This window comes from Eubalaena glacialis, chromosome X (genome assembly GCF_028564815.1).
Source record: "Eubalaena glacialis isolate mEubGla1 chromosome X, mEubGla1.1.hap2.+ XY, whole genome shotgun sequence".
Taxonomy (NCBI): domain Eukaryota; kingdom Metazoa; phylum Chordata; class Mammalia; order Artiodactyla; family Balaenidae; genus Eubalaena; species Eubalaena glacialis.
The window spans coordinates 111330325-111338123 of record NC_083736.1 but is presented as its reverse complement, the minus strand read 5'-3'; the positions used below and the strand labels follow the sequence as shown (position 1 = coordinate 111338123).

Here is a 7799-nt window from a genome sequence, read left to right as displayed (position 1 = left end):
TTCAGTTAATAAATGGTCCAACACTAGAATCAAAAGGCAGAGATTATCAGACTAGATTTAAAAGCAAGATTAAACTCTATGGTGTTGAGTAGAAACAATTTAATAAAAAAGGCACAGAGTGACAGTAAACAGTTAAGGAAAGTTATAAAAATTGAATATGAATCATATTAAAGTGGATGTAAAAAGCTATATTAAGTAAAAATTGACAGACTAAAATAGAAAAATCAGCACTCATAGAGAATAAACATCCCTCTCCCAGTACCTGATAAAAAACGTAGAAAAAAAAAATCAGTGAAGATACAAGAGATTTGAAAACCATCAACTTGATCTAGCTGACATTTAAAAAATGCTATACCGGCCACAGTCATCGCGGAGAGTCACCGAGGTTTCCTGTTTCAACACTGCTTGGACGGAACCCCGCGCTCCGGCCGGCCACTCAGAGCCAGCCCTCGCCACCACCTCACAGCGCCCTCCGACCGCCTCTCCTCAGCCGCCGGCCATGACGACCGCATCCCCCTCGCAGGTGTGCCAGAACTAGCACCAGCACTCGGAGGCTGCCATCAGTCGCCAGATCAACCTGGAGCTTTACGCCTCCTACGTCTACCTATCCATGTCATACTATTTTGACCGTGATGACATGGCTTTGAAGAACTTTGTCAAATACTTTCTTCACCAGTCTTGTGAGGAGAGGGAACATGCTGAGAAACTGATGAAGCTGCAGAACCAACAGGGTGGCCGAATCTTCCTTCAGGATATCAAGAAACCAGACCGTGATGACTGGGAGAATGGGCTGAATGCAATGGAATGTGCGCTACACTTGGAAAAAAGTGTGAATCAGTCACTACTGGAACTGCACAAATTGGCCACTGACAAAAATGACCCCCATTTGTGTGACTTCATTGAGACTCTTTACCTGAACAAGCAGGTGAAATCCATCAAAGAATTGCGTGACCATGTAACCAACTTACGCAAGATGGGGGCCCCCGAATCTGGCATGGCAGAGTATCTCTTTGACAAGCACACCCTGGGAAACAGTGATAATGAGAGCTAAGCCTTAGGCTGGCTTTCCACAGCCACAAGGGTGACTTCCCTGGTCACCAAGGCAGTGCATGCATGTTTGGGTTACCTTTACCTTTTCTATAAGTTGTACCAAAACATCTACAAGTTCTTTCCTTAGTACCATTCCTTCAAATAGAGTAATTTGTTACCCCTCTCCCCAAAATAAGAATGCTATACCAACAAGTGCAGCATATATGTACAAGTGCAGGGAACATTCACCAAGGTAGAAGGTACGCTGAGCCATAAGACCAAATCCTCAACAAATTTAAAAGAATTGAAACCATACAGTAATAGTGTATTAGTTTCCTAGGCCTGCCATAACAAAGTACCACAAACTGGGGAGTTTAAAACAATAGAAATTTATTGTTTCAGTTCTGGAGGCAAGAAGTCTGAAACCAATGTGTCACCAGAGCCAATATCCCTCTAAAACCTGTAGTGGAATCCTTCCTTGCATTTTCTTAGCTTCTGGTGGTTTTTCAGCAATCTTTGACATTCTTTGGCCTGTTCATGCATCACTCTGATTCTCTGCCTTCACATGACTGTTTCCCTGTGCCTATCTTCACATGGCTGCCTTCTTATATGGACACCAGTCGTATAGGATTAAGGGTTCACCTGACTCCAATATGACCTTATCTTAACTAATTACATCTACATTGATTCTGCTTCCAAATAAGGTCACATTCTGAGGTACTGGGGGTTAGGACATCAGCATACCTTTTTTTTCGGGTGGGAACATATCTCAACCCATACCAAATAGTATGGAGAGATTCCCTCAATTTTGGAATTTCTGCAACATGTATTAATAATCCATGGGTCAAAGAAGAAATCACAAGAAAAAATAGTGACTATTGTGAGCTGAACACCTACCATATATATCAATAATGGATATCCAAGTATCAAATTTTGTGGCATGTATCCAAAGCAATGCTTAGAATTTTATAAATATAAATAACTGCTAGAAAAAAGATTTAAAAATTAATGACCTAAGCTTGTACCATAAGAGCACTAGTAAAAGAGCAAATTAAACCTAAAATAAATAATAGAAGGTAAATAATAAAAATAAGATCATAAATCAAGAAATAGGAAACAGATAACAATAGATAATAAAGTTAAGATATGGGGTTTTTGGGGAAAAAATAATAAAAATTGTAGATACTAACCAGACTAAGAAAAAAAGATATACATATTGCCTAGAACAGTAATTAAAAAGGGAATATCACTAAACATACTAAAAGGACTACAGACATTAAAAGGGTAATAAAATAATATTATAAATCTGTTTATATCATTAAATTCAACAACCTAGCTAACTGGAGATATTTATTGAAAACCATGAATTACCCAAACTGACAGATGAAGAAATAAAAATTTAGAAAAACACTTTTCATTAAGGCAATTCAATTCATAATCAGAAACCACCTAAGAAAAGCAGAAAATAAAATGGAGAGAGCAAGATCAGGAGAGAGAAATAGAAAGAGAGGAGAAGAGGGAGGAAAAAAAAGAGAAAGAAAGAACGTAAGGACGAATGGGTGGGAAGGAGGAAAGAAGGCAGGGAGGAAGGAGGGAAGGAAGAAAATCTCCAGGCACAGCTTAATTAATTAATTAATTAATCAAATATTTAAGCAATAAATAATGCCATATCTAAAATAAACTGTTTTCATAAATAGAAGTGGAGGAAACCCTTCCTAAATCAGCTAGCCAGGACATTAAAACCCTGATACCAAAAACTGACAAAAACATTACGGAAAAATAAAATTTATACCAATATTCCTCATAAATATAGATGCAAATTCCCTTTCAAAATATCAGTAGATAATTTAAAGTAATGTACAAAAAGAATAATACACCATGACTTGTTGGGGTTTATCCCAGAAAAGCAAAGTTGGTTTGCCATTTGACAAAAAATCATTTTAATCTACCATATTAACAGAATGGAATATGTATATATAAATATGTATACCTTCATAAGGCATTAGCATTATCTCCTAAAGTTGAGAATAGACATATATATGAGCCAGAAATTCCCCTGTGTATTTTGTGTATTTTCAAGTACTGTTCACAATATCGACAAACTGGAAAAAAACCAAATGCTCATAAACAATAATGTAGATGAATTAACTGTGGTACAGTAAAATGTAATATTATACAGTAGTCAAAACAAATGAACTAGCAACATATAAAAACATGAAAGAATTTTGTGATAAAATGTTGAGGACAAATGAGTCTCCAAAGATTGCATACAGCATGATATACTTCTTTTATGAAATAAAACAGATCTTAAAAATATTTACTGTTTCAGAAGTTATAAGCAAACCAAAAGAGACTCCTGGTTTCAACGTTGACATGTAAACAGCTAGGAGATAGCTATTTCCATCATTACAGAAAGAAAACTGAACAAACTGAAAATTAAGGACTCTTCTTAGACCCATCAGAGAATTGTGATCACAGGGCAAACTGCCACCCTTGAAATCTGGAGAGATAGGTGAATAGAGAATCACAGCTGAAACCTGGAAACAAAAATTCCTAGGAACACTTAAGTTGTAATTTTGACCAATTGCTTGAGGTTGAGTATACTAGCATGAGGGAGAACTCCTAAGAGCTGTGTTTTGGCATGTGTGTCGGGGGTACACTTTCATGGATTTTGCCTTCAGGAGCCCAATGAGATCCTCACAGTGAAAAGCTTGGAAGGATCCTCTACTGGCTCTGAAATGGGAAAAGGAAACATAACCATTTTGAAATATGCCAAGACTGTTCTCCAAAACAAAGGGAACTTTGCAGGAGAAAAGGCTTTACCAGAGCCTTATTACACCCTAGGGAGAAGAGCATTTATCCAATCCTACTCCCTCCCCCACCCCAAATCCTTCCTGTAATACCTAAGAGGAGAAATTAATGCTAAGAAACATTGATGAAAGTCACAGCTCAGAGACATGGGCCCACTAAACGACTGAGATTTAATCATAAATTGAAAGAAACTTCTCTTCTCCCATACCTTGCGACCATACCAAGAGGGATTGGTGTAACAGTGGCTTACAGCGAAAAGAGCTGCATAACAAAGACTTTATCCAAGTAGGAGTAATTAAGGAATTCTAAAGTCAATAAAGGAGACACAACAAGGTCATACAAGGACCTTACAAAGTTCCCTTTGTTTTGGACAACAGTTATGGCATATTTCGAAATGGTTGCTATTTACCAAAAAACACAATTTAAATAAAAGTAATCAGGTTCAAGGTAAAACAATGAAAACATTCAGTATGAAAATACTAAGAGGAAAGCTACTTTAACAGGACTGCTACTAAATCAAGCAGACTTTAAGGCGAGCAACATTTCCAGTGATAACGAGGGAGATTTCATAAAATGACAAAATGGTCAATCCTTCAGGAATATATCACAATTATAAATCTATGCACATACTTATATAACTGAAAAATATATATAAAAATTTACAGAATTATAAGAAGTAAAAGGGGAAATCAAGTATAATGAGAGAATCAAAATAAAAGATAACTTCCATAGAAATAAAAATATATCAGAAATTATAATAACAATAATAAAATAGCCCTTAGTGGCATTGAATCACATACATAACAATAAAGATCTGAATTAGCAAAATTTAGTTACCGTATCAGAGAATCCTCTCAAAATACAGAATTAAGGAAAACCATAGAAATTATGATAGCCAAGATACTGAGCAGTGCCCTCAAGCGCTAATGTGGATATAAATCACCATGTGATCTTGTTAAAAATGCACATTTTGATTGAGTAAATATGCGGTACAGCCTGCGATTCTGAATTTCTCATTGGTTCCCAAGAGATGCAGAAGTTACTGATCAGCAGACCTTACTTTAAATAGCAAGGATACAGAGAGCAAATATGGAAGAACATCTTTATTCTCACATACAAACACACACACACACACACACACACACACACACACACACAGCATTTATACAACAGTAGTTCCATAGGAAAACGTGGAGCCCTGGAGGAGTAAAAAGCAGTCAAGTGCACAACAGAAGAAGGCACTTATTTTGAGGTGAAAGCGTTTACTGAAGACTGGGCAGAATTGTTTGTGTGTGATATTTTCTAAAAACATCATAGTAAATATCTGAACTAAAAGAGTAAGGAAAAAATAGCAAAAAGATTTAAACACATTTTTGGAACCAGAAATCAAATAAGAGCTTGGACACACCTTTAACAATTTGGGGACCTGGCAAGAGTATAAGACTTCTAAGTCAAGCTAAAAATCTGTTACATAAAACATATATATTGTCCGGCCTTGAAAAAAGTTAAAAGCCTGGTTGACTGTTTTTATATGACAATTTTGGAAGAATATTAAAAATTGTTAATTATTAATGTATAACGATTTTCTATTGATTAGTCAGTGATATTTGGTTGAGTAATAAAATATAGATATATATAACTCATATTTAGGAATATTCATTCCATACAATTTATTTTTCATTTTCTTTAATGTTGTTAAAATAAAGATTTTCATATTAATGCAATAAAAGATTAAAATGTAAAAGGTGATCATGTTCAAAATATACAAATTTTGAATTTATGTTGATAAAATTAAATTACTATAAAATACTAAAACATAGTTATGTTCACATATGCTTTCAGTTACTTTATATAATATTCAAACTTTTAAAATTAAAAGCCAAATATAATATACCTTAATTATTGAATTTCAAAATTTTAGTTAAAATTTTAAATAAAGCTGAAATGTATAGTATTTTTTGAAAATTTACTCAAATCTTATCAATATGATTATAAATATAAAGATATTCACAATCCTACCTTTTAATGCCCACCTACTTGCCAACATAAAGAGCTACATATGTACATTTAAAAGGAATATGAATTGTTAAATGTAGCAAAATATTTCTCAGCTGCATTTTGTACTGGTTATAAAAACCATGTGTGTCTCTCCAGAAACAATATTGGAACATAAAGAAAAGGAAGGAAAGGGATGCTTGTCACTACTATGAAATAATACTTCCTTAAGCAAGAATCTATGGGGTTTATATCATCTGAGAGAAAAGATATTGAACAAGTTAATTAATTTGTGTTTTCTGTTACATAAGGCATTTAAATGTTTCTCACATCCTGAAGCAGTATCCTGAAGCAGTATCCAACACATGAAACTCCTTAGTATTTGGATACATTTCGGCACAGGGCAAGAGGTGGGAAAATGTTTTCTCCTGGATCCAAACAATATGCGTCACAAGACAGCTTGCTTAGGGTTGCAGGTCTGAGTGGAAGATGCTAAGGGACAGAAGTTGCTATGTGTTCTTTAATAAGTTTAATTTTTGTGTGTGTGTATAATTGGGATCATCTAAAGCATGGAGCTCAGGACAGGTTACTCTCTTGCCCTGTTATAAATGTGGTACCGAATACATGAATATGGTACCTAGAAAAGAAGTACAAGCTGATATTCATGGGAAAAGCCCAGTGAGGATCTATTCTTGAAGTAAGTATTTACAGGGGGATATAGAGGTGTTAATTTGAATAATTACCAAAAACTTGTGCCAAGTCTCTGCCATCCTCCCATCCTGTCCAACTCTTCCACACAGAGAGATGGTGAAAAGTGAGGCCAGAAGGGTATTAATTTTAATGACCATCTATGGAATCCTGATCAGTCTCTGTCTTCATCCTATCCTCCCCTACTCCTCCATACAGAGAGATGAGATGGGAAGGCCATTTCCCTGTCTCCTGCTCCATGTGCAAAACACTCACATACACATGCATGTACAAGCACGCACACATATATACACACACACCACTCCAAAACTAGAGTGCTTAACTCTATGTGTAGTTAGGCCTTCAAATATTGAATTTGACACTTAAATTAAAGCATTCCACAGTCTGGAATTTGGGGATTCCCAAGACAAACATTCTAACTCTTCATATAGGCATCTTAAAATGAAGCTTGCCATTCAAAATGTCCAGCCTAGTCTCCAGAAACAAAGCTTCCATTAGGCTTCCCAATCAGGTGAGAAACCTATCAGGAAACACACCTGCCTATACAATAGCAAAGAAAACCAATTTCAACTTATGTACAGTAATCAACCAAATACTTCATTCTGAAGTATACGAACAGGTAACAAAAATTTAACATATACGATAAAAATCAACAGAATAAGACAGTAAGTTTAAAAACAACAAGCAGAATATTGAGCCCAGAATAAATATAGTTCAAGAAAGAGAAGAGATATTTTAAGATAATCTAATTAGTATTCTCAGAGAAATATGAGTACATCATAGATTGCTGGTAGGAATGTAAAATGGTACAGTCACTCTGGAATACAGTTTGACAATTTCTTGAGTAACTAAACATGCAATTACCATACACCAGCAATTACACTCCAAAGAAATGAAAATTTATATTCATACAAACACCTGTACATGAATGTTTATACTAGCTTTAATAGTAATAGCCCCAAACTGAAAACAATGCAGATATCCTTCAACGGATGATTGGTTAAACAAACTGTGGTACATCCATACCATGAAATACTAATTAGCAATAAAAAGCAATGAGCTAATGATACATGCAATAACCTGTATGAATCTCCAGAGAATTATGCTGAGTGAACAAAGCCAAATACACACTATATAAATGCTATATTTGTATAAGATTTATATGAAATTCTTGAAACTACAAAATAATAGAAATGGAAAACAGATTGACAGTCAACGGGGATTAAGGAAAGGGTGGGGTGGGAGGGAAATAGGCA

At 35.2% G+C, this 7799-nt stretch overlaps 1 pseudogene; it reads left to right on the top strand.

Annotated features, from left to right (window-relative positions):
• The first annotated feature begins 484 nt into the window (after positions 1 to 484).
• Positions 485 to 1051, top strand: LOC133081989 (ferritin heavy chain-like; annotated as a pseudogene).
• The last annotated feature ends 6748 nt before the right edge of the window (positions 1052 to 7799 follow it).